Here is a 25,187-nt window from a genome sequence, read left to right on the forward strand (position 1 = left end):
CAGCATATTAAAATGGACATCTGACCAAAATGCAAGGGGTCACAATAATTTGGAGCAACACATAAACCTCAAAGTGAATTTTTTTTTTTGCTTGTTTTCAAACTGATTCCTCCACTAAAGCCCTACAGATACCTCCTGGTATCACGGGGTTGACCCTGGACTCTATGCCAGTAAGTGCAAGTCTGCCCAAAGACAAGACTATACGGGTCCCAACTAAGGACCAGCCCACATAAATCGAAAGCAACTCATCACTAAGTACCAGGTGAATTCTTTTTTTTTTTTTTTTGGCTAGGCAATGGGGTTAAGTGACTTGCCCAGGGTCACACAGTTACTAAGTGTCAAGTGTCTGAGGCCGAATTTGAACTCAGGTCCTCCTGATTCCAGGGCCGGTGCTCTATCCACTGCACCACCTAGCTGCCTGTTACCAGGTGAATTCTTCAGCCAAAGTGCCTTCCTCCAGTTCCTGGAAGGACTCCTTGCTAAGCTCCTTGAGGGCAGGGATTATCTTTTGCTTCTTTTTGTATCCCCAGCACTTAGCATAATACCTGGCACACAGCAGGCATTTAATAAATATTTATTGAATCGAATTGACTGGAACCTAGGAAATCAAAGAGCCTTTTGATGTTCCATGGGCTCACTATAACCTCCTCCCCTGGTCTCAGCATGCCCTAACTACTAGAATTTATAAAGAACAGAGTTGGAGAAGCCATACATATGTTGTCAGATGTGGTCATAGTGCTGTTTTCTCTTGCATGACAAAATTTTTTAAAGGGACGGTTTGTGATTTGAAACATTAGTCATCAAATGCCATCAAAAAGTAATAATGATATTAAAATTATTATCAATGATAAAAAAGAACAGGGTTGGAGACATAAATGATGTCCTTAAAATATAGATTTTTACAGGATCATAGAATCAGAGTTGAAAAGAACCTTAAAGCTAGTTCAATTCCTCCCCATCCTCCTCTCTCCCTGGAGGTAAAAAGACTTATCCAAGGTCACAAAGGGTAGCATATGGTATTGGCCAAGATTTTAATTAAGGTCCTCTAACACCAAATAAAGTGTCCTTTAAATTTATATTGAGTCACACTCACCTTTACCCTGAAAAAAAAAATGGCATTTCAAGATTAATTTAAGGCCTGGGTCTATTAAATAACCCTTTATTCCAAGCCTAAAGGATTATTTCAACTTTGATTTTGGGGTAGCATAAGAACAAATTGTTAAATCCAAATTCTGGGTTATCCTAAACCAGTTCCTAATTGTTATGATTCCCAAATCCTCGGAGTGCTGAAACATTGCTGTAGCCCCCTTCTGCATTCCAGCTGCAAAACTCTGAAAAATAAATCCAATGACTCTATTTTGCAAAGGTTTATAAGTTGAGAGTAGGGGTAGAACTCCAAGATTTCCCCCTAAATGCTCCAGCAACTCCAGAGCGAACCATACATTGTTTTGTTTTATTTTTAAAGAGATCCATGAGCCAATGACTGTTGAATAAGCATCTCTTCAGAAGCACAGTCACAAGGATGAGTTGGCTTTTCCAGATCTCTTACAGCCAACAGGAAATCCTGTAATAATGGTAGACTTGGCACATGCGAGCCGAACCTGAAGGAGACTTTTACATTTAATTGGATAAGGAAGGACCACACTTCTCATTTATTTTTCCTTCCTCGACCTACACTCGTAAAAAGTTAGAACCAAAGGTCTAACGTCAGGATTCTGTGTGAGCCAGCCGCCTCTGTGGGTCTGACTACCAAGGGAACATGGCCCAGGAAGGGTAAAGATCCTATTCTGTAGCAGACATATAGGCCCAAGAAATAAGTCAGAAAGAAAGGTCCCATCCATATCTATGCCAAGCTACTCAAAGCCACACTTTTTGTGGTAATAAAAAATGGGGGAAACATTGTCTGAATAAACTGTGGTACATGAATATAATGGAAGATTATCATGATATAAGTAATGGCAAATGGCTGAGATTCAGGGAAAAACTGGAAAGGTTTCTATGAACTGATACAGGATAAAAATCATCAGAAAATGCATACAATGACTATAATAATGTTAAAAGAAAAGAAAATTTTGAGTGTTGGGCAGAAACTTTCAATTTTTGTCTTTGTATCCCCTCAGACCAGCCCTTGGCATGTAAATATTTCTTCACTCACTGGAATAGCCAATCTTGACAGAGTGAGCAGTAAATCTTCCTACCCATCATTTCACTTTCTCTGAAAATATTCCATGGAAGGACAGGTTCTCAAAGGTGTCCGAATGAAGAGTCAAAAATGCCAATCAACTTCCCAGATAAAAAAATGGTGGGGTCAGGTTGCCATTCGAGAGTGGCCACTGCCTGGGCTCTCCAAGGTCTCTTTCCAAGCTTAAACCAGCAATCCAATCTTGGTTCAGGCTACATACTCGTGACTAAGTTTGTAAACAAAGCACTAGAGAAACATGGGCCCTTACAGTAATTATTATGGTGGCCACGAATGAAAGCTACTTGGTAACTTCCTAGTACTAACACTATAATTAGAGCCAAGGGAGAGTTCCGTGTCTTGTAGAAGCCACTACATAATAACTAGAATTTATACAGTGTATTTTACAACTGTTATCTCACTTGATCCTCACAACAGCCCTGGGAGAAAGTTGTTATCATGATCCCCATTTAAAAGATGAGAACACTGAGGCAGAAGGCAGTTCAGTGATTTTACCAGGGTCACACATCTAGTAAATGTCTTGGGCAGGATCTGAGTGCATTCTATGAATTGTGCCAGACTGCTGTATATGGAAATGTTCTTTTTTGTTAATGGCAGTCAAGTTCATGATTTTTTTTTTAAATGTAAGAATGATGTCTAAATTTCAGATATTGTTTCCAGCTTTGCAAAACACTTTGACATCTATTATCTCATTTAATAATATCAATGATAGTATACAAATATAAATGTTATAATATACATATATAAATAGTATATTGTATAATATACACATATAAATAGTATATAGTATAAATAGTATATAGTATACATATAGTATAGTATACATATATAAATGTTACAATATACATAAGTATATAGTATAGTATACATATATAGTATACATACATAAATGTTAGTTACCTTCAGGGATAATGGTAAAAATTGGGGGCAGGTGTGGATTAGATCAGCAATTCTAAAACTTTTTGATATCAGGACCCTTTAGACTCTTAAAAGTTAATGAGGACCTCAGAGAGTTTTTGTTTATGTGGGTTAGAAATTAAAACTGATACTTTTTTAAAATATTAATTCAGTTAAAAATAATAAACCCCATTACATGTCAATATAAATAACATATTTTTAAAATATTTATTCCGTTAAAAATAACAATAAACCCACTACATGTCAATATAAATAACATATTTGTCAATATAACACAAAAAAATGATTTTTCTAGACAAAAACATTACATATATTTACAAATATCTTTACTGTCTGATTTAAAAAACAGTTGAATTCTCCTATCTGCTTCTGCATCTATCTGTTGAGATATCCTTCACACAGACAGATAGTTGGAAAAGGCAGTATTTTCATTGGCAAATTGCATCTCAGCATCATCATGAAAACAGTTTGGACAGCCCAGATGGCTCAGAAACGTCTCAAGGACCACACTTTGAGATCCTCTGTATTGGATGATCTTTAAGGTCCCTTCAGGACCTATCATCCTATGAATGGTGAGGAAAAAAAGGAATTGTGGCTGACAGGGATTAATCCCAAGTTAATGAAATCAAGTTTGAGTTTGCATTCTCAACTGAACCCCTGCAAGAGTACCCACATCTCCAGGAGTCCTGCTTTCTTCCCAGGGAAGATTCCTTTCCCAAAGCAAGTTTTCTTTGGGTACTTTGAAAGATAAAGGAATGCAGAAACCAAGGCAGGGCTCACTAGGAAAAGGATTTGGGAGGTGGCTGGCCCAGAACATTTCCTTGGTATTTTGGGTGCACTTTCACTGTCTCTCTGTCTCTGCCTCTCCATCTGTCTGTCTCTGACCACTCTTCAAAGACCTAATGAAACACCGGCCAGGCCAACTCAAGACTGGGCGTCTGATGTCGATCGCAGCCCAGCATCAACAAACCAATTTCCTGGAAGGAACAGTCTCTCCTCCTTTGGTTGTTTACAAGCTCTCAAAGCTTTGGGAAGAGTTTGTGCTAGAAGACTCCCCACAGGCTAGGAGCACAACCTACCCCAGGTGGAGAAAATGGCAGAAGAGTTAGAAGACGTCGGGAAAATCCCATCGTCCCCCGGCGAGGGCGGGGGCTTCCTGTGTCCTGTTAAAGACAGCTTGCAAAACCAACGAGTCCGATTTAAGCAGGAAACCAGAGTGGAAGTAATTGGAACTTGTACAAGCAAACTCCCGCCCTGTTTCTAACAGAGCTATGTCAAATTAAAGCAATCTGCAGACTGTGATAAACTTGAGAGACAGAGAGGTAGAGACAGAGACAGACAAATGAAGAGAAAGAGAGCGAGAGAGATGGAGACAGAAAGAGAGACAAATAGAGTGAAGGACAGAGACAAGAGAGGCAGAAACAGAGATGGAAAAGAAGAGAGACAGAGAGAAATGGACAAAGAGAGAGAGACAGAAACAGCGACAGACAAATGGAGAGGCAGAAAGAAAGATGAAAAGAGACAGAGAGAGACAGGTGGAGAGACAGAGACAGAAAGAGAGGAAGAGAGACAAAGAGAGGGAAGGACAGAGACAGATGGAGAAGCAGAGACAGAGACAAACAGAGAGATGGAAAGGAAGAGATAGAGATAGATGAAGAGGCAGAGACAGAGACAAATGGACAGAGACAGAAACAGACAGAGAAGAGAGAAATAAATGGAGAGGCAGAGTCAGAAACAGAAGAAAGGACAGAGACACACAGATGAAGAGGTAGAGACAGATGGAGAAACAGAGAAGGAGAGAAAGATGGAGAGGCAGAGACAGAGAAATAAACAGAACATTAAGGTTCGTCTGCCACTTAAAAGCATTTTCAAAACGAACGTGTTGAAAGCCTTGTCATTTCCAGTAGCCCCCATTTGCATGGTATTAGAGATTTACTATCAGAAGATCCAGATTCAAATCCTGCCCCTGTCCCTAAGAGGACAAGTTGCTTTCCTCATGTGTGAGCCTCAGTTCCCCCATCTGTGAAACGAGGGGATCAGACCCAGTGGTCTCTAAAGTCCTTGTCAGCTCTAACCCTACAATGCTAGTTTGTACCTTTTGTCAATTATTCTCAGTTACAGCTCAATTTCAAGCACCCCTAGTTGGATGGTCAACCACATTTAATTCCCCTCAAACCCCACACTGACAAAAGACCAGCAGCACTTACTTAAACTAAGATTTATTTAACCAGGCATCTCTCAAAGCTTCATTTTTAAAGTTTCATTTTTTAAAAAACCCTAATTGCATTTATTGTTTGCTAATGGATTTCAAACAATTAATAAAGCAACAGAAAAACCAACTAACAGCTGCCCAGAGAGCCAGGAAAGTTTATGGGGGATTCAAATGTGTAGCAGCACTCGAGTGAAAATTCATAGTTTTCTGGGGCAGAGAATTTAAACAAAAGCATGTTGTTTTTCCTACTTGGTTAGAAGGGCTTAATGAATCCCCAGCTAATCAAAGCTACCCTGACCAGTAAGTACTTCATTAAAAATGTATACTTAAAGAGCAGATCATTCATTCAGCTGCTACGGCAGAAGACTGGCACTTAACACCATGCCCAGGAATGGCAGTTGCTCATCTGTTTGGCCATTTAACTATCTATTAATGAGGCCACTGTTACCTACGGAACCATTTAGGAATAAAAAATAGGCTTTCAGATCTTCTCATATGGAACTGTCATCCCTAAATTCAAGGGCTTAAAATTAGTGGGCTGCTGTCATTGCATACTCCAAGGACAAACAATTTGTTAACCTCATGCTATGAGAGGTGAGACTCAAGGTGTATAGAATGAGACATTGTTTTAGACATCATCAATTAAGGAATTTGTTTTACCTGTGTATTTGTTACATGGGTTTTGTTTTTACTTTTCTTTTTCTAAGGTGAGCGAGTGGGGTAGGAGAGAGAAAATAAAGATTTTTCTTATTTGAGAAAAAATTTTCTTTTAATTTATCAGGAGAGAAACAACATGCTAACTGCAATTTCCCCAACAAGGAGAGAGAAATTAGAATTTTCAGTAGAATGCTATGCAGTAGGTATGTGTCACAGCACAATAAATCTTCACTTCTTCAATACGGGGGGGGGGGGAGAATATCTGTCATCTATGTTCAGTTCAAATATTTATTAGATCATCCATTTATTGAGATTAAAAGTGTAGTGCTAGGCCTCGGGGTACAAAAGAAAATGAAAAAATGGCCCCTGCCCTCAAGGAGCTTCCATTCTACTAAGAGAGGCAGAAGCCATTCAGGATTCAGGGGTACATAGATAGCAAGCTTATTTTAAAAAAAAAAAAGCAATGCAACATACTTAGCTACTTGGATCAGGAAAAAGTCTATCACAGACTACAGATGTAGAGCTAGAAGAGACCCGTAGACTTGGTAGCTTCGGAAGGCCCTTCCAGCTCTAAATCTAAATCATTTTCCATGAACTGTCCACCCAAAAAGATAAAACCTTGTCCAACTTCGGGTGGGGAGCATATAACAAAGGCAAGACTTTGTGGGACCTCTAATTCTAGGTCCTGTGCTTTTCCCACAAAAATAGCTGAGAGATGCCAGTGAAATTTACATTGAAACTAAGGAAACAGACATAGTCCCTAAGTGGCTATTTAGGAATTCAAGAGTGCACCAGGAATCATTCCCAAATGCTCAGGGTCGAATGCTTTAGAACAGGTGCTTTTTAAATAGCAGTTTAAAAAGCTTGTCTTGGGGATAAAGCTTCTTTGAGCTCAACTAATTCTGCTTACATGATATAAATTTACTTACTTCATTCATTTCCCCCCAGCATTTTGAAACCTTTAGAAAAACATTCAAAGATTGTAAAAGATTAGATCAGAATACCCCAAAAGTCCACTTTAAAAAGTGATAAACAGCAGATATTTACAATTAAGAGGTATCACACAGTTCCATTCAATCTTCTGAGTTTCCATTCCTGCCAAAACAAGCTACCAGAGAGCACTGATGGCCATCTGCATCCTGGCTCAGAAGAAGACAAACATTTATTGTAATGCCCCAATCAGTTTTGTACCTTGGGCTTTACACCAGTTATGCCAGGTTAAAAAACAGGAGGGAGGTGCAGAACACTACCCCATTACATGAGGTAGAGTTCCCTACTGTGGCCATCCACCAAGGAAAAAAAAAAAAAAAAAACAAACTAAAATACCCATATCGACCTAGGCAATGGTAAGAGGAAAGCCAGAGACATATGATTCCCCTCCCTCAAATAGTAGATCTTTAAAAAGACCCCCTGCCCAATCAGTGGAAAGAGAGGGACTTGTGAATGAGAAAGACCTGAATCCAAATCTCACCTAAAAGCCCTCCCTTACAATTGGTGGGTTGTAATCACAAGCAGTCATCCTCTCAGAGTCTCACTTTCCTCATCTGTAAAATACGGATAATCAATCAACCAAGAGGATTTAGTAAGGGTCTACTATGTAACCAAGCATTGTGCTAGGCTCTGAGGATGCAAAGGAAAGGAAAGAAGCAATCTGCATTGTCCAAGAGTTTCCATTTCAATAAGAACACCTCACAGGATTGTTGAAGATTAAAGTCAATAAAGCGCATTGCAGGCCTTCAAGCACCAAACAAGGGATAGCCAACAGCATTATGCTTCACTACAATAGTCCATAACTCCTCTGCTCTTTGCCAGATTTCCAACAAAGGGCCCTGAGAAGTTTTGTTTGGGGTTATTTTTTCCCTCTCTTTAGATATTAAATCACTTACGGAAAAAGCCTGCCTGGGTTTCCAGCCCAGAATGTCCCAAGAGAAACAAGTCCTCAACGTTCTAAGCGCTACGCTTCCCCTTTGTCAACAAGTTGAAAACTGCCTATGGGAGACAGGCCACTGACAATATATGACACGGGGAGTCCCTGGCTCTCCCTGGGACTCTGCCTTGAAACGCCATCCACTTATTTGCCAAGGATATGAGGTGTTGTCCCCTCAGGCCCAACAGCAGGGGGCTACCACCCTGACACCAACAGGAAGAGGAGCTCGGACCTGCACAGAGTACAAACAAAAACCTCCCCCTTTATTCATGTTCCAGATGAACTTAACAAAGATGCAGTCATAGAATCCTCAGCCGGACACACCATCCAGGAGATCACAGAGGAAATGTGGCCCCACGAAGGACTTGCCCACAGAGTCACGCTGAACTGAACAAGCCCAAATCTGAAGCCAGGTGTCGACTCTAGCCCCGTTTTGGTTTCCACTGTATCAGGCCAGACTTGAAAGCTACCCTGTAAGGCCCAACTGATGAAATAAGCAGAAGGAAAAAGCAGACATGAGAGGGAAAACATAAAAGAGATATGGCCAAGAAAGGAAGGGATAGAGAGGACAGAATATCTCAAAGCATAATGACTTTCCCAGAGACGCAACCTGCTGTCTGAGGGAGAAGCCTCATGAAAGAGCATGGGAGTGGGCAGCTGCTGTCTACCTTTGTAGACCTGGGCCTCAGTTTCCCTCAGCTGAGATAAAATGAGGATTTTGGACTAAATGGATTCCAACTCTAAATCTCTGACCCTGAGACTTGGAAGTGAGTCCTCTCCCCATCGTCCCTCCCTATCCCACCACTCAAAAGCAGCTTGACTTTCAGCAAGTCACTTGACCCTCCTGGGTCCCAGTTTCCTCATCTTTTGTGGATGAAGAGAAAAATTCTTACACTCTCTACTTCACAGGGCGGTAAGTAAAGTGCTTTGCAAATTACCAAATACCTCACTACATAAATGAATGCTATAATTATAGTAAATTCCAGTTTTTCATTACTTCTGTTACAGGAGAGAGGGGGGAAAAAAAGTAACAGAGAAAGAACATTGTATAGAGATGGAAAAATATATACCCTAAACACAAATTAGTATCTCAGTCAACACCATCCACAAAGTCACTTCTCACTATTTCCCAAATTTTTTTTTTTACCCTAGCTGGGTACCAAGGCTGTGCTGCCCCTCCCCCAAAAAAACCTCTCCAATGGTTTCCATCACATAATCATCCAACTGGTCACTAGTTACTGCTCAGGTCTCGCTCAGGTCTCCCCCAGGCCAGCCACATGGACTTCTGACTCTCCTCCCCCTTCTCCAGTTCATCCTTTCCCCCTCAAAAAAAAATCTCACCTCTAAAAACCTAATATCCTTAATGTCCCAACATTTCACCACCCCTTCCCAGTCTTCCTAGTTCCTAGTATTTGGAATGTGCCAGGATTTTGTGTTTATTTCTAGGAGAGAATGGGGCAAGTAACAGATCTTAAAATTTGTTTCTAATGACCACACAAACTGGTAAAAAGTTAACCCAGCAAGGTCATTGACCTAAGAACTGAAATCAGAAGGAATTCTCAGTCTTGTTCAACATTGTGTCGTGGCCTCTAACAGCAAAGGTATTTGGATTCCCTCCAATAGATTATTCAGTTCTCTAGAATAACAACAATAATAATAGCTAGCATTTACATAGTACTTTAAGGTTTGCAGGGAGCTTAACAAATATCTCATTTTATCTCCATCACAAGGATTAGCGTTAGAGCAGGTAACTAACCAGCTAACTAAACTAATCTGAGCCCTCCATTTTACAGATGAGGAATATTGAGGCCAAGACACACAAGCAACTGAGGAACCTAAAGACAAAGCAAGCTCTTATTTAAATAGAGTTTAAGGTTTGCAAAGCACTTTACATATGTTACCTTATTTGATCCTCACAAGAACCCTATCATCCCCATTTTTACATATAAGGAAACTGAAGCTGAACACGGCCAGCATTCCAGTCACCGAGCTACTTGCATACGGGAGACAGTGTGGGGTTTGATGTCAGCAGGGCCTGGGTCTGAATCCTGCTCCCATGCTTGCTAACTAGTCAGCCCCTCCACAAGCATTTATTGAACACTTACACTACACCACTGAATTAGGGATTCTAAGAGAGGCCAAAAACAAACCAACAGAAAACAAAAACAAAAACACTGGGTCTGCCTTCAAGGAGCGTACAAAGAGTATACATTGAGTGATCCCCTGGGTTAGCCATTTTACCGCTTTAATTAAGCCTCAATTAGTTTTCTTATCTGTTAGGGTTAATTAGAACTGTGGGGCCTATCTCTGGAAGCTGGGCTGAGATTCTTTCAAAGAGAATCAGCGATAAAAGGTACAGATTTTACAAACTCTACTAGTAAATGGTATATCATTTCTGTCATCATCTAAAATCCAAAGGGGTTTAGTGGATTGACAAGGAACACATTTACATTTCAGACCTTGACCCTTCAGCACAGCAGGGGCTGGCTGCACCCAATTCAGAATCCTAGAGCCCAGAGCTTAAAGGGCTCATCTAGCCAGCCAACACCTTCGGCAGGACAGGTGAGGCTCCCAGCAGTTAAGGGATCTGCCCAAAGTTTCACTGCTGGGACTCCCAGGTCTCCAAACTCCTGTGGATTCTTAGGAGTCAGACCCCAGTGTTTGGTCTTATACAAAGAGAAAACAACAACAACGAAAACACTTAGGGAGTAGAAAGGAGGCGGTAACAACTGGGGAAAGAAGCAATTTTGTTTGCCAAAGGAAAGTCGGCCAATTTGTACTGTGTCCCAAGCCTTGGGGCATTTCTTCATTTTCTCCCAGTCTTACAGAAGGCTCTAGAATACATATCATGGGTGGCTTGCACTCTCACACACAGCAGGGTGACCCCAGAGACACCGAATCAATCCACAAGCGGAGACACCTTTTAGACTGAAATGGGTTTTATCCACTTTTCCAAAGTGGCTCTGCTCTTGGACCTGAGGCTTCCCAAAGGTTGGAGAGCATCTCCTCCTAATCAATCCATTAGCAATCATTTCTCAAGCACCTACGAGGGGCTTGGGAATACGAAAACGAAAATGAAACATTCCCTGCCTTCAAGAAGCTTACATTCTATCAGAAAACAACATATATAAGGAACTTCATATATGCAAAATACAAAATAAATGAACTGGGGAAAGGGCAACTTCACATGGAAGGTAGAATTTGATGATGGCGTGATGGCAAGGCACAGAGGAGGTGAGCTGACAATCCCCTAACAGAAATGGTGGGGGTGCCCACTCTGCACCTTCCCCTATACCCGAGAATGCCCTCCCACTCAGCTCTAGAACAAGAAAGGAGAGTCTGTATAATTAAGTTAGGAAAGGTGGGTTAAGAGTGGAGCAGCTGATTTTTCCCCCTAACTTACTTTGAGAAACTATATTTCAAAGTGATGCCTAAACCAATTCCCCACAGAAAGTCATCCCAGAGAGCAACTGTTTAAAGCAAAACCTCAATTGACGGTTAGGAACAATGTAGCAAGGTTTGGAACAATGTAGCAATCTTCTAAACCCCCTCCATTCATACCTTCATACCCATTTAGCCCATCTGAAAGACTGAAGGTTGCTCTGCCTCTTAACTAGAACTGAAATTTCAGACAAACACCTGTTTCAAATAGTAATCTGCAGAGCTATTGCAGAGGTGGAAACAGTTAAGAACCGTTTTTAAAAAGGAGAGGTGTCCAAATTTAACCAGGCTTTGAATTCTGGTTCTGCCGTTGACTATTCTCTTCCTACCTCTGGGGTAAGTCATTTGTCCTCTCTAGGACTCGAGTTTTCTCATTCATTTGTTCATTAGCAATCCAGCCACACCAGAGGCATGCAGTAGAAAACATGGAGTCAGAAAGAGGACCTGGGTTCACATTTTAGCTAGACCACTAAATACTTGCATGACTTTGGGCAAGTCACTCAAATCTCTCAGGGCCTCAGTTTCCTCATCTGCAAAATGAGGGAGATGGACCATTAGATGGCCTTCCAGCTCCAAATCTAAGATTCTGTAACATCACGGACAACGGGGGTGAAGGCATTTATTTGTTGTTCGGTTATTTCAGCCGTATCTGACACTTCGTGACCTCATTTTGGATTTTCTTGGCAGAGACACTGGAGTGGTTTTGCCATTTCCTTCTCCAGCTCATTTTACGGATGGGGAAACTGAGGCAAGCAGCATTAAGTGACTTGCCCAGGGTCACCCAGCTAGCAAATGTCTGAAGCAAGATCTGAACTCAGGAAGACCAGGAGGGTAACTCTATCCACTGAGCCACCTAGCTGCCTGAAGGCATTTAAGTACTTTTAAAATACAGACATTTCCACTAGGGCTTTTCTTTCATTTGAATGCACTGTTACAGCAGGAACTCATGCAGCGTTGATGAAATTCACAAATGTTTACTTTCAATGTCATCTCCCCAAAGTGAACTTGTGTAGAAATCCTGTCCTTAAGCTCTGTCTTTAATCAGAAACAGAGAGTGGGGTTTGCTCAGGACTCCAGCCCCCGACCCGGTTCAGAGAGCTCATCACATCTGCACCTGGCATATTTAAGTAAAAAGCCTTTGCTACTCAGAGCTCAGCACTGAAGCTTACAACCACAGATAGTGTTCTAATGTGAATCAGACTCAGGAGTTATTAAATAGCTTTTGAAGTCGTCCTATCAAGCAGCTTCAAAGTGAGTGCTAGAAAGAAGAGCTTCAAGTCCAATTATTCAACAGGCTGAGTAGTTCAGCCGCTTCCCAAGTTCTGAGAAGAAGTCTGGCCACTGGCTTCCTGCCCAGGGTCAGTGATTCCTTGGCCTGTTTGGTTCTGCCAGCCTGTTTGAAGGAACAGTATGGGTATGTGTGTGTACGCGTGAACCACGTTCACTCATTCGCTACAAGTTCTTATCATCACCATTACTGCTACTCATCTAGTTCCAATCTTTTACAATACAGTTCAAACGTCCTGGGGAACAAGCTGCTGTCTGGCTCTTTTTCTTCCACAGTTGATGTACTGTAGACACAGGTGGACAAAATTACTTTTTGGTGGCTGGGAAATATGTAGGTTCACTAAAAGTACCACACCAACTTCCATAGCAGGCAGAAAGTCAAAGATTATATGTGCCTCACCATATTCCTACACAATTCTTATGACTTCTGCTAGATCTCTCTTTTTCATAAGTCTTTCATTCCACAGATTTAGTTTCCTGGTAATTAAAAATCAATCAACTAGCATTTATTAGGAGCAACTAGGTGGCACAGTGGGTAGAGTGCTGGGCCTGGAGTCAGGAAGACCCATCTTCCAGAGTTCAAAGTTGGTCTCTGGCCTCAGACACTTACTAGCTAGGTGACCCTGGAAAAGTCACTTCACCCTCGCTGCCTCAGTTTCCTCATCTGTAAAATGAGCTGGGGAAGGAAATGGCAGAGCACTCCTGTATCTTTGCCAAGAAAATCCCAAATGGAGTCACAAAGAGTCAGAGACAACTGAAAAATGACTAAACAACAACAACAAAAAAATTTATTAATCACTTACTTTGTGCAAGGTCCCTGTTCCTATTATAATGCTACTATTGCACCATTAATAATATAAGCTATTATTATTTGTTATCAGAGAAAGACCTGAGTTCAAATCAAGTTGGTGAGAATAGTTTTCAGACAGATGAAAATCACAAGATGCAAAGAAATATAGTATGTAGGGTATTTCTATGTATTTGCTTTTCTTTCCCAGACCTCAGTGCTTATAATAAATGCCTTTTTCATTCATCTCATTCATTCAAAGTTCCCTCTGGAGTGAAAAGGTAGACTTCTCTGAAATGACTGGGATGAGAGAAAAAGCATCAACATTTTTAGAAAGTGTAAGAAAAACCACAAAGTGATTACTACTAACAGCTGGCATTTATTTAACTCTTTAAGGCTGGCAAAACCCTGTAGTCACATCACATTTGATCCTCACAAGAGCTATTCATTCTGACACAAAAGATGTCACAAGTGGGTCTGAAGGTCAGCTTTCTTATTCAGTCAGTCAGTAAGCCCCTACTACGTGCCAGGCACTGCTAAAGACTGGGAAAAGCAAAAGATACTGCCTTCTATAGGACAGATGGGGAAACTGAGGCTCAGATTTTAAACAGGTCTTCCTGACCCCTAAGAATGTAGCATGATTACAAAGGTCACAGTCAGTCCCTCAGGAAATCAGAAATACATATAAGCTTTTCATTATACCAATTCATACACACACACAACCCCTTTTGATATCTCATTTTTCTATTTTTTTTATTTTTTAAGTGAGGCAAATGGGGTTAAGTGACTTGCCCAAGGTCACACAGCTAGTACATGTCAAGTGTTTGGTCTGAGGACACATTTGAACTCGGGTCCTCCTGACTTCAGGGCAGGTGCTCTATCCACTGCGCCACCTAGCTGCCCCTTCATTTTTCTATTAGTAAGGCAAGTTTTACTTTCCTTAATAAGATCATTGAGAGACCTTGGAGTTTAATTCCAGATTTGGAAACTGAGACCCAGAGAGGTTCAAATTACTTGCCCAAAGTCAGATGGGCATTAAATGCCACAGTCCAGACTTGAACTGGGTCCCTCTGACTCCCAATCCTTCAGCTCTTTCCATGGGCCCAATCTTCCCTCCTAACTCGAAATGCAGTCTTTGCCAAAGTCCAAAGATTCATGAGGCCCCTGCTGTTTCTGACCCATAGCCTCTGGACTGTTTGCCTGAGTGACTGTAAAAGGAATTTCGAGCTTATAAACCAGCTCCAAGCCTCTTCGGACACAAGGCTTTCAAGGGTGTAAAGTCATAGCATAGTAGAAGATAACTATGACATTACAGATAACTACTATTAGCTGCTGAGAATAACTCCTCACAGACAATTCTACTGTTTTAATCCCTTCCTAAATTAGGTGCTGTCACGAGCTTGCTTAAAGAACAAGATTATGAACTATACATTGAAAATTTCAGAAAGTGGCTTTTTAAAAAAAACTACTTGTGAACTTACAGTCTAATCAAGACAGATAACATAGGGTAAAACCACCTCCCTTTTTTTCTGCCAAAAAAAAAAAAAGAAAAACCCACCAACCCACTTAAAACGAAACAAAAACTTAACGTCAGAAAGCCCTGTCCCAGTTTTGGAGCCAGAAAGGCTTTGGTAGAAAGGCCTAAATCAATTCCTTACTAAGTGGGTAACTATGGGAACATACAACTTAATCGAGTCTCAGTTTCTTCAGGTGTGAAATAAAGATAATAGACCTGTACCGAAGTGCCATTTAAATAGGAGCTATTATTGAGAGTCAATGTGTGGTCTTCACCAAGTACGATAGCAATAATTTAATGTAGTAGATAAGGGCTCTGGGTGTCAGTGGTTTGAAATTGGAGGAAAATAAAATTTAAGGTTGGAAAGAGCTCAGAGGCCATCTAATCAATCCTCCTTTTCACAGATGAGGAAACTGAGGCCAAAAAGGCTGAACTGTGGCCCAAGGTTACACAAGGGAGTATGAGACTGAGCCAATTTTGAACCCAGGGGTCCCTCCAAATCCAGTCTGCACTGCTCCAGACTGGCCCATGATCACACAGCTATTAAAAATCTCAGAGGTACAATTAGAACCCAGACCTTTTATTCCAGACTCTCAAGTCCAGAATATGGCTTCCACGTGGCCACAACTGCCAGTAGCTATCGAAGCGTAAGGACTAGTCCTGAAGGAGGAAGGTCAGCAAACCCTGGGAAATTTATGGCCAAGAGAGCTTAGTGGGACACTAGGGAGAGACAGTTAGGCAGTTAGCATCATAGATTGGAGTCATGGCCAGTCCTCTATCCTTACTGCCACACTACCAGGCATTGAAAACTGAGACTTTAAAAAAAAATGTTAACAGATATTTGTGTCATGAATGACACCCCTGAGCTATTGGACATAATTGTGGTTTATTCTAAAATTAAATGGACAAGGCGTGACCAGAGTAAGTCTTGTGATCACACGAAACTTTTCTTTTAAGCTGATGTCCTCCTAACCCAAGATCAAACAGGTATTTTGCACTATGCCAGGTGTCAAACCAAGTAAATTAGCATCAATTTTGCAAACTCTGTTTCATTTTTTAAAAATAATTTTAAAAAACCTAACAACTATGGCATGCCCTGTTCCCCCAGGTAATGGACAATATTTGGAGTCAAAGGACCTGAGTTCAGATCCTGGCTTTAATTGTTACCTGTGTCATCTTAATCAAGTCCCTCGTCTCCTGACCTCAGTTTCCTGATCTGTTCCTTCCAGCTCTCAGGCTATAAGTGATCCCTTGCTCTTTGACCTCCTATGCCCTTAATTATGACTCATCTTTCCTCCGGGTTGGAGGCATTCCCCGCCCCCAGCAACTGAGACACACACACACACACACACACACACACACACACACACACACACACTCTCTCTCTCTCTCTCTCTCTCTCTCTCTCTCTCTCTCTCTCTCTCTCTCTCTCTCTCTCTCTCTATCAGAGAAGCAGGTGCTTGAGTTCTCAGCACATAAGTGAAGCCTCTTACACACAGTCACTGATTAATATATGCTTGCTGGGCTGGCCAGCCGGCATCTCGCCAAAGAGAGCAAACTGAACTTAGGATTCAAGTCATTTGCTAGATGGATGGATGGATGGCTGGCTGCTCCAGAAGCCTAACTGCTCACTTAACTATGTGTGCAGAAAGCAAGACCCAAGTAAACAACAAAAGATATTCAATACTTATTATTGAGATGACCTGGACATGAACACAGATATGGAAGAAATAAAGGTGCGTTTTACTTCACTTTATTTAACACAAACCCAAATTGAAAGTCATTTTGGCATGCTGCAAAGGGGTACTGGATCAGGAGCCAAAGGTGAGGGGCACAGTTCAATGGACTGGTCATTTCTGCAGGAGTGGGGAAGATGTCTTTAGTTAAGTCTAGCCTTTGCACGGTTTCAACTCTCCCCTGCACTCCCTGTCTCTTCACAAACACATTATTTTTAAAAGACTACAAGAAGGACCTGGATTTAAGTCCTGACTCTTAACACTCAAGAGTTGGGCATTAACTTCTGTGCCTCAGTTTTCTCTTCTGTGAAATGGGATTAAGATTTGCCCTATACACCTCACAGGGTTTTTATAAACTCTTAAATGTTAGTTATCATTTATTTGTATCTATTTGTATATATTCATGCATGCATGGCATACACACATACATACATGTATATATGAGAGATAATTTACATAATTTACATAATTACTGAATTCTCGGTAGAATTCAGTGAGTCAATAGTTCAAGCACTACTGGGAATACCAGGACAGTACTCCCCTGACTGACTCTAACTTCTCCAGACTTAACTGGGCGTTCCATTTCAGATTACCTCTAGAAACACTTTTTATTCCCCATCACACTAAGACTTTCTCTCAGGTCGATCTACAGGTGTTAAAACTCTGCTTCCATTTAAAAAAAAAAATCAGGTTTCTGTTTTTTGTTTGTTTGTTTGTTTGTTTGGGGGGGGGGTTGTCTTTGAGTTTCTGGCACCGAGTTCGTTCCCTCAGCCAGAAGCTGCTAAATATACGAATGTGGAGTGGATAGGAATTTCTATTAGCACCTCTTTTTATATTCAAGAAAATGTTTCAATCCATTCCAGAGAAGAATAGGTACATGGCAAGTTAGCCAGTTTACCCAAGGGCTGAACCATTCAGAGAATAGAGGTAACTATAGAAATGCCAAGTACTGGTGATTAGGGCATCAGCATTCAACCCCAGATGATGGAAGATTTTTTTTTCTTAAAGCTAAAGCAAGCCTTTGCTCCCATTCATATGGATTTTTTTTTCATTTTACAGCTATACCCCCTTAAGTTTCAATCGGCCTTGAGGGAGATCATTAACAGGGGTCACGAATCAGCCAGCAACCTCTCTATAACCTCCCCGCGGCGTCAGGGTACCATCTAGAAAGGAGAAGAGACAACTTTCTTTGCGGGACAACAGACTTAAATTAGCAGAGTCACAGCTGTCCAGGACAGAGCATGAAACTAACCAGCAGAACACTGAAAGGGGGACACCCACCTTAGAGTAAAGGACCCTAAGGAGTCATCATCTCATCATCACTGGGGCGGGGACGCAGTCCCGGACCAGGGAAGCTCGCAGTCTCTGGGACGTGCAACCCCCAGCCCTAAATCAAGGCGCCCGCTTCCACTAATCCAGAGAGACGCAGTCACGCTCTAATAAATAATGTAAAAGGGGAGTGGGGTGGGGAAGAGTAGGGTGACCCTGATTCATTACCCACTAGCGGAACAAGCAAGGTCGGGTTACAGGAGCCACAGACAGTCGAACAGACACGCGCACACACTCACACTTGCATGCACACACGTTTGCACCCCCGTGGGCCCCACCCTCACTGCCCGTGGCGGGGAACAGGGGGCACTTACAGTGTGACGGTCCACGCGGGGAGCTCCTCGGGCAGCGCGGCCAGCCCCAGCCCGCTGCAGTCCAGCAGGGCCCCGGTGCAAGTGCAGTTGGAGGCGCAGGGAGCGTCGGGCCCCGGGGCGGCCGCGGCCAACAGCAGCCGCAAGCCGAGAGCCAGTAGCAGGCGGGGGAGCGGCCACCGCGGGGCCCCGAGGCCTCCCCAACTGCGCCCCGCCATCTTGGCTTCGGCGCGGTCCGGTCCGGCCCGGCGGGGGTGGGGGGCGGCCGGTGGGAACTTCGGGAAGCTCGCGGGGGAGCGCAGGCACAGGTCTGGGGCGGACGGGAGGGCTGCTGGGAGGTCTGTGGCTCGGCCCCTTGGCGCTAAGCGCCCAGCATCTCCGCCGGACCTAAGTTCTGTGGCCGGGCCGGAGTGCCCGGAGTCAGAGCGAGCAAGCGAGGCTGGATGCGGGGGCGGGATCCGCGCCCTCCTCCTCCTCCTCTTCCTCTGCTGCTTCTTCCTCCCGGGGCTGCTTCAGTGGCTCCGCCGCTCAACTAGCCCACCGCCTCGGGCAAGGGGGGTGGTCCGCGCCCATCCGGGCAGGGTAGTCCCCAGCACAAGCTGCTGCAAACGGAGTGGGCGAATGCCGGTCCTCGTCCCCTTCCTGCGTCCGACAGGGCCCCCGCACAAGTGGCTCAGCCCCGCAGCTGCCCAGCTGCTACGGGCATCGCCTCGCTCCGCGCGCAGGCTCTCGGCTCCAGCCCGGCCGTCGGGCACGCACGCCTCGCCTCTCTTAGCGACAGAGCCCCGGGCCGGGCTTGGCTCCGCTCTGCACCGCTCAACTCAGCTCCGATCCGCTCGACCCCGGACCGGGCTCTGCACGGCTCAGCTCAGCTCCGCTCCGCTCCTGGCACAGCTCGACTTTACAGCGCTCACGGCTCACCGCTCGCCTCGGCGGTGCACGGGTCTGCACCACTCAGTTAGGCTCAGCTCCGCTCCGAGCACGGCTCCGCGCCGCTCAGCTCCTTTCTGCACCGCTCTGCACGGCTCAGATCCTCGCACCGCTCAGCTCCAGCCCCGCTGCGCTAGCCCCGCGCGCCCAAACAATCGCTCTCCCAACTCTCCCAGGTCACCGCAGCCCCGCCCCCTCCGCCGCAAACGCCGCCGCCGCGCGCCCGGGCCGGGCCCACGTTGGATACATTGCAACATGCTCTGGCTCCGCCCCCCAGCTCGCTCCCCATTGGCCCAGGGCAGAGGGTCCTGAGGCCGCCGCGTCCCAGGGCCGTCCGATTGGCCCGGGCACGGGCGCCGATTCCGCCCCACCCGGCCAGAGCCCCACCCCCTCCCTTCCCCACCTTGGGTCTCGGAGCCCCCATTCTCTTTTCCCACCCAAGGTGTGAAAGGCTGGGGAATGGGGAGGGACTCTCCCCCATCCCCACCCCCTGCTTCTTAAAGGAGAATCGCAGGCTCAGCCCGGTGATGTTAGGCGGAGGACTGGGGCCCGGGGGAGTCCCTCCTAGAGTCCTCCTCCAGGTCTGGGAGACCTGCAAAGTTGGGAAAGTAGGCAAAACTCTTGCGGCTGGATGCAATCTGTGGAGGCCCCCAGACCCCCGCCTCTTCCTCCTTCCCAGAGGAGCAGCTCCCGAAATATGTAACGAGCCTGCCCCTTCCCCACCTTCCAGGTGCCCACCATGGGGGGGGGGGTCGAGGCCACGTGTTTATGGCCCCTTGGCCTTGGTTGAGGGCGTTGGGTCCGGTTCTGTTTGTTTCTTTGTGCTTGTGTGGGGGTGAAGCGCCACATAAATCGTAGTTGGTCCCGGAGGCTGGCTTTGTTTCCAACTTGCTAAGCGTTTGAAACCCAATCATATTTCCATGATTTACAAGGGGACTGGATTTGCATAATCAGCTTGTGCTGCAGAAACCAAGTCTAGACCGCGGTTACCCCCCTCCCCCTTCTAAGTCTTAGCTGTAGGATATTTCTCCGAACCCTAGTAAAAAAAAAAAATCCAGTTCTCCACCAGCTCTGGAGAAGACTAGATAACAGTGCTTGTAATAAAGAAGGTATCAAAGAAGAAAGCGCAGTTTCTTGGAGGCGGTTTCTAACTTTAGTACAGGTCTGGATGGAGTAGCCATGTGCTACAACAGCAAATTAAAAAACACACAGATTTTGTTAAGGCACCCACTCCGTCGTGTGTATATATCATCTCCGCCTCCAGATATTTGGCTTCCTCTAGTGTCTCACATCCATCCCCCGAGGATGCACGTTTCCAGCATAACTGCACACCGTCATAATTTGCTGTTTACATATAAATATTGAAAATAAGCAGGTTATGTCTGTTGAAAAACATTTGTTTCTGCAGATTAAATCTTAGTGAGACAAGCTCAGCTCCGCTGCAAGTAAAAAAGCAGTCCTCCTGTGGTTAATTTTCTAGCTTTACCCCCAGAGTCTGCTTTAAGGGAACATACAAAATACATGGAATTCCCCACTGTCATAGGCTTGCCTCTCAGGTTTAACATACACACACACACACACACACCCCATCTCTTCCTGGTAATCCAATTAAAAGCATTTCTGTCCGTTTGTGATACCATCACTAGTTCTTGAAATTGCTTTTTATTTAACTGAATACATATAGTAACACCCCTGATAAACTGTAAGGTCCTTGAGGACAGGACTGTTCGTTTTTGTCCTTGTATCCCCAGCACTGGGAACCTCCAGTCAGTCAATTAGCATGTACAATAATAATAATTAACAATAGCTAACATTTATGCAGCGCTTACTATGTGCTAGGCTCTATGCACATGGAATCCTCACAGATTGTTGTTATTCGTTCAATGACATCAGAAGGGTGATGTCTTGACTTGCAAGTGAATTGGATCTAAGTGAGGCAGGTCTGTGCAGTATCATCAGCATGAAAAAATGGCAAACAGAGGCTAAGTGACTTGGCCAGGGTCTCAACTCTATTAAATATCTGAGGCCAGATTTGAACTGGAGTCTTCGTGACTCCAGGCCCAGCCACTATATGTACCAGGTACTGTGCTAAGGGATGAGGACGCAAAGGCTGTTCTCTGCCTTTGAGGAGCTCAGTTTTCTACTGGAAAAGACATGTAAGTAACTAGATACGCAGATAAACACATGACAGAATCTCAGAACCAGAAGAGTCCATCCCTACTTGAGCAGGGATCTCCTCTGCCACATATCCAACAAGAGGCCATCCCACCTTCACTTGATAGCCCCCGCCAAAGGGGAATCCACCACCTCTTCCACTGTTCAGCTTACCCTAACCCTTGACCACTACACGAGTGAGAACGTTTTTCCTTAGGCCAAAGCTAAATCTGGTCCTTTGGCAGCTTCTCCTCACTGCTCCTTATTCTTTGGGACCAAATAGAACACATGTAGGATTGTCACATGTGACAAGTCCCCTGTAACTCTTCTCTTCTGCAGGATAAATGTCTCCAGTTCCTTGAACAATTCCTCATATTGGCATGAGCATTCACTGATTGGGGGGGGTGGGGAGGAATGGAGGAAGAAGCCTAGGCTTCAAATCTCATCTCTGGCACTTAATACCTGGATGACCTTGAAGAAGTCACGTCATACCCTTGGGCCTCAGTTTCTTTATCTTTAAAATGGGGGTATAGATCTGTCATCCTCTTACCTCCCTGGTGCTCCTCTGGTTTCCTCCTCTGTAAAATAAGGAGGTTGGACTGAAGGATGTCTAAGGTCACCTTCTTGTTCTAAACCTATGATTCTGTTGATATCATGGTTGCTTGGTTGCAGCCCCTGGACACTCAATCTTATTTTTAAAAGTTAATAGCTGGCATATATGTATCCCTTGAGCCTTAAAGCTGCCAAGAGCTTTCCATGTATTATCTCATTTGATCCTTATCAACATCCTTCCTAAAATTCGGCACCCAGATGTGATCACAATATCCCGGTTGTGGTCTGCCCAGAGCAGAGAGATTTCAGTGGGACCAACACCTTCCTCATTCTGGACACTGGAGCCTCTGTGAATTCTCCAAAGGATCACCTTTCCTCCTAGACTGCTGTATTTTACTATTGGCTCCTGTTGAGTTTGTAGCCTATTAAATGAGCAACTGCCTAGTCACATCTCTACCATCTTGTCTTTTGAAGTGGCTTTTTTTTTTTTAACCCACTAATGCAGGAGTTTATACTTATCCCAATTATATTTCATTTCCTTAGATTTGGCCTTTTGAAATCTTTCTTGGGCCTGATTCTCTCCTCCACCAATCAATCCCTCCCAATCCTGTGTCACATGGACATTTGATAAGCAAACTATCTATGCCTTCCACTAAGGCATTGATAGGCAAGAGGCCAAGGAAAAATTCCTGGGACATTCTGCTAGGGACCTTCCTCCAAGCTGATATCAAGACTTTAATGGCTTCTCTTTGGGGCCAGTCATTCAACTACTCCCAAGCACACCTAACTATTGCTTAGCCCACATCCTTCCATCTTATATACCATGATGGATAGATAGATAGATAGACAGACAGACAAGTAGACAGGTAAGGAGGTGAGAGAGAGAAGGAAAGAGAGAAAAAAAAAGTATTAAGGGCATACTACATACCAGAGGTAGGGCAGCTAGGTGGTACAGTGGATAAAGTGTCCAGTCTGAAGTCAGGAAGATTCATCTTCCTAAGTACAAATCTGGTCTCAGATACTTATTAACTGTGTGACCCTGGGCAAGTCACTTCATCCTCTCTGACTCAGTTTCCTCATCTGTAAAATGATCTGGAGAAGGAAATGGCAAACCATTCCAGTATCTTTGCCAAGAAAACCCTGAATGGGGTCACAAAGAGTTGAATGCCGCTGAAACGACTAAACAATAATGATATACCAGATACTGGTAAGTGCTAGGGATATACACAGAAGCAAGCAGGACAGTCTCTGACCTCAAGGAGGTTACATTCTAAAAGGGAAAATACAGTACATAAAGGGGAACCAGAAAGGGAGATGTGCAAGGTGAGAATTCCAGAGAGTGTCCAGGCGTGAGTGACCTTAAGAAAGTTTAAGGATAGTGTGAGAGACTTTGTCAGAAGCTTTCCTGAATCTAGGTATTGTCTCTATAGCACTTTCATGATGTACCTTTGGCTGGGGGAAGGGCTGAACCCATAATTTAAGCAGTGTCAGCGACTTCTTTGTGTAGAGACTCCTCCCACCGATACAGCTCAGCCACTCATTATGTCTTAGAGAGTTACCTGTTGCCACTGCCAGGTAATGTGACTTGTCCGTGACCACACCATAAATGTGAGGCTGAATTTGAGCAAGATTTTTCTAACACCAAGGCCAGCCCCTCCACCTGATAATAACTTTATAAAAAAAAGGAAATAAAAAAAGAAAGAAAATGAGGTATTTTGGTTTTGTGCTTTTCAACAGAAATATTGGGCATCCAGAAGTCAGAGAACTCAATTCTATGAAAACCTCTAGCTAGCAGAAATCACAAACTTGACGATGTTCCCAAATTATTAAGTTTAAGTGACTCTAGTGGTCTTGTTATGGTAAAGCAGGGGTATGCTATTAAAAAGCTAGGATCTCTCCCATAACACTGGGGTGGGGGCAGGGGTGGGGGGGAGAGGAGTGAGGCTTTGGCAGCTCCCCTAGTCTATGGTACAGCAATGAAGTCATGTCTACTCCTCATACCATCTGTGGAACTTTGCCCACCCACTAATGGCCTACTTCTGATTGCTTTGAGTATTTGCTGAGAGAACAGTCATGGCCCTGCACAGGGGGAAATGACCTGTAATTGAGCCCAAATGGCATCACCCTAAGAACCAAAGGCTTGGAAATGATAGGGTTTAGGGGTCTACAGGCCAGGTTTAAGTGCCTGAACCTCGAATTCTATGGGCCGCTGGGGAGAAAAGCCCTCCCTGGATCAACACAGTTGGATTGCTGGGCTACCTACAGCTTCTCCTCTCCTGGACAATGTTTTAACAACTTTAACTGGTTATAAGTTATTTCAGCTAAGTCTCTAGCTGGACTGTCATTAGTCGGAAGTACAGCTAGGTCCTGATTAGTGCCACAAAAATGGTCTCAAATGTTCAAATTCACACTATTCAAAGTTAGGATTATGTAAAATAATGGTAATTGATGCCTGGCTGGTGGAAATATGCAGTATGAATTAGAATAAATGTGACTACTTCAGGGGATTTGTCCTGATTAATATCAGGACCTAGTCTTTGAAGGAAATGGAATTGATTAGAATCAAATTGGCCAATTCTTTCCTGATCTTGGTACACCATCCAGCCTATAGAAGGAAATTTAATTCTGCATCAGGAGGGACCCAAGGGTGTCTTTTGAATGAAATCATCGCAGCTCCTTTCTGACCCCATCACAATAAGCTCCCAGGTATCCAAAATCCAATCAATTGTAAAAATATTACAATTTTTTAAAATGAATGAATGAACAGATGACAAGCAGAAAGTCCAAATAACCAGAGCTCTCCCTGATGCCCTATTGGCCTTTCCTTTTATAAAGGGAATCAAAATGATAAATGGAAAATCTGATAGGGTTCCTAGATGTCAAAGTGGAGAGAGCACCAGGCCTGGAGTCAGGAAGACCTGAGTTCAAGTATAGCCTCAGACATTTAGTAACTGTGTGAGCCTGGGTGAGCCACTTGATTTCTGTCTGCCTCAGTTTCCTGAATTGTAAAATAGGCATAATAACAGTACTGACCTCCTAGGGTTGGCATGAAGATCAAATGAAATATTATTTGTAAAGAGTTTAGCACAGTGCCAGGCACATAGTAGGACCTGAATAAATGCTTGTTCCCTTTCTTCCGATGCAAGGGTTTGTTTATTTATTAATCTCTAGGGTTATTGTTGTTTGTCCTTTGTTCTCAAAGAGATCAGTGACATCAGGGAGGTGATGAC

At 43.8% G+C, this 25,187-nt stretch overlaps 1 long non-coding RNA gene across 1 annotated transcript in view; it reads right to left on the reverse strand.

Annotated features, from left to right (window-relative positions):
• Positions 1 to 18,400, reverse strand: part of LOC114044526 — a 58,842-nt gene extending 40,442 nt beyond the window's left edge. Inside the window, exon 1 of the long non-coding RNA XR_003569252.1 lies at positions 18,325 to 18,400. This is a non-coding gene — a long non-coding RNA (uncharacterized LOC114044526). The remainder of the gene's footprint in view (positions 1 to 18,324) is intronic.
• Between the last annotated feature and the right edge of the window lie 6,787 nt (positions 18,401 to 25,187).

This window comes from Vombatus ursinus, unplaced genomic scaffold, assembly GCF_900497805.2.
Source record: "Vombatus ursinus unplaced genomic scaffold, bare-nosed wombat genome assembly UNPS02014773.1, whole genome shotgun sequence".
In the NCBI taxonomy this organism is placed as follows: Eukaryota; Metazoa; Chordata; class Mammalia; order Diprotodontia; family Vombatidae; genus Vombatus; species Vombatus ursinus.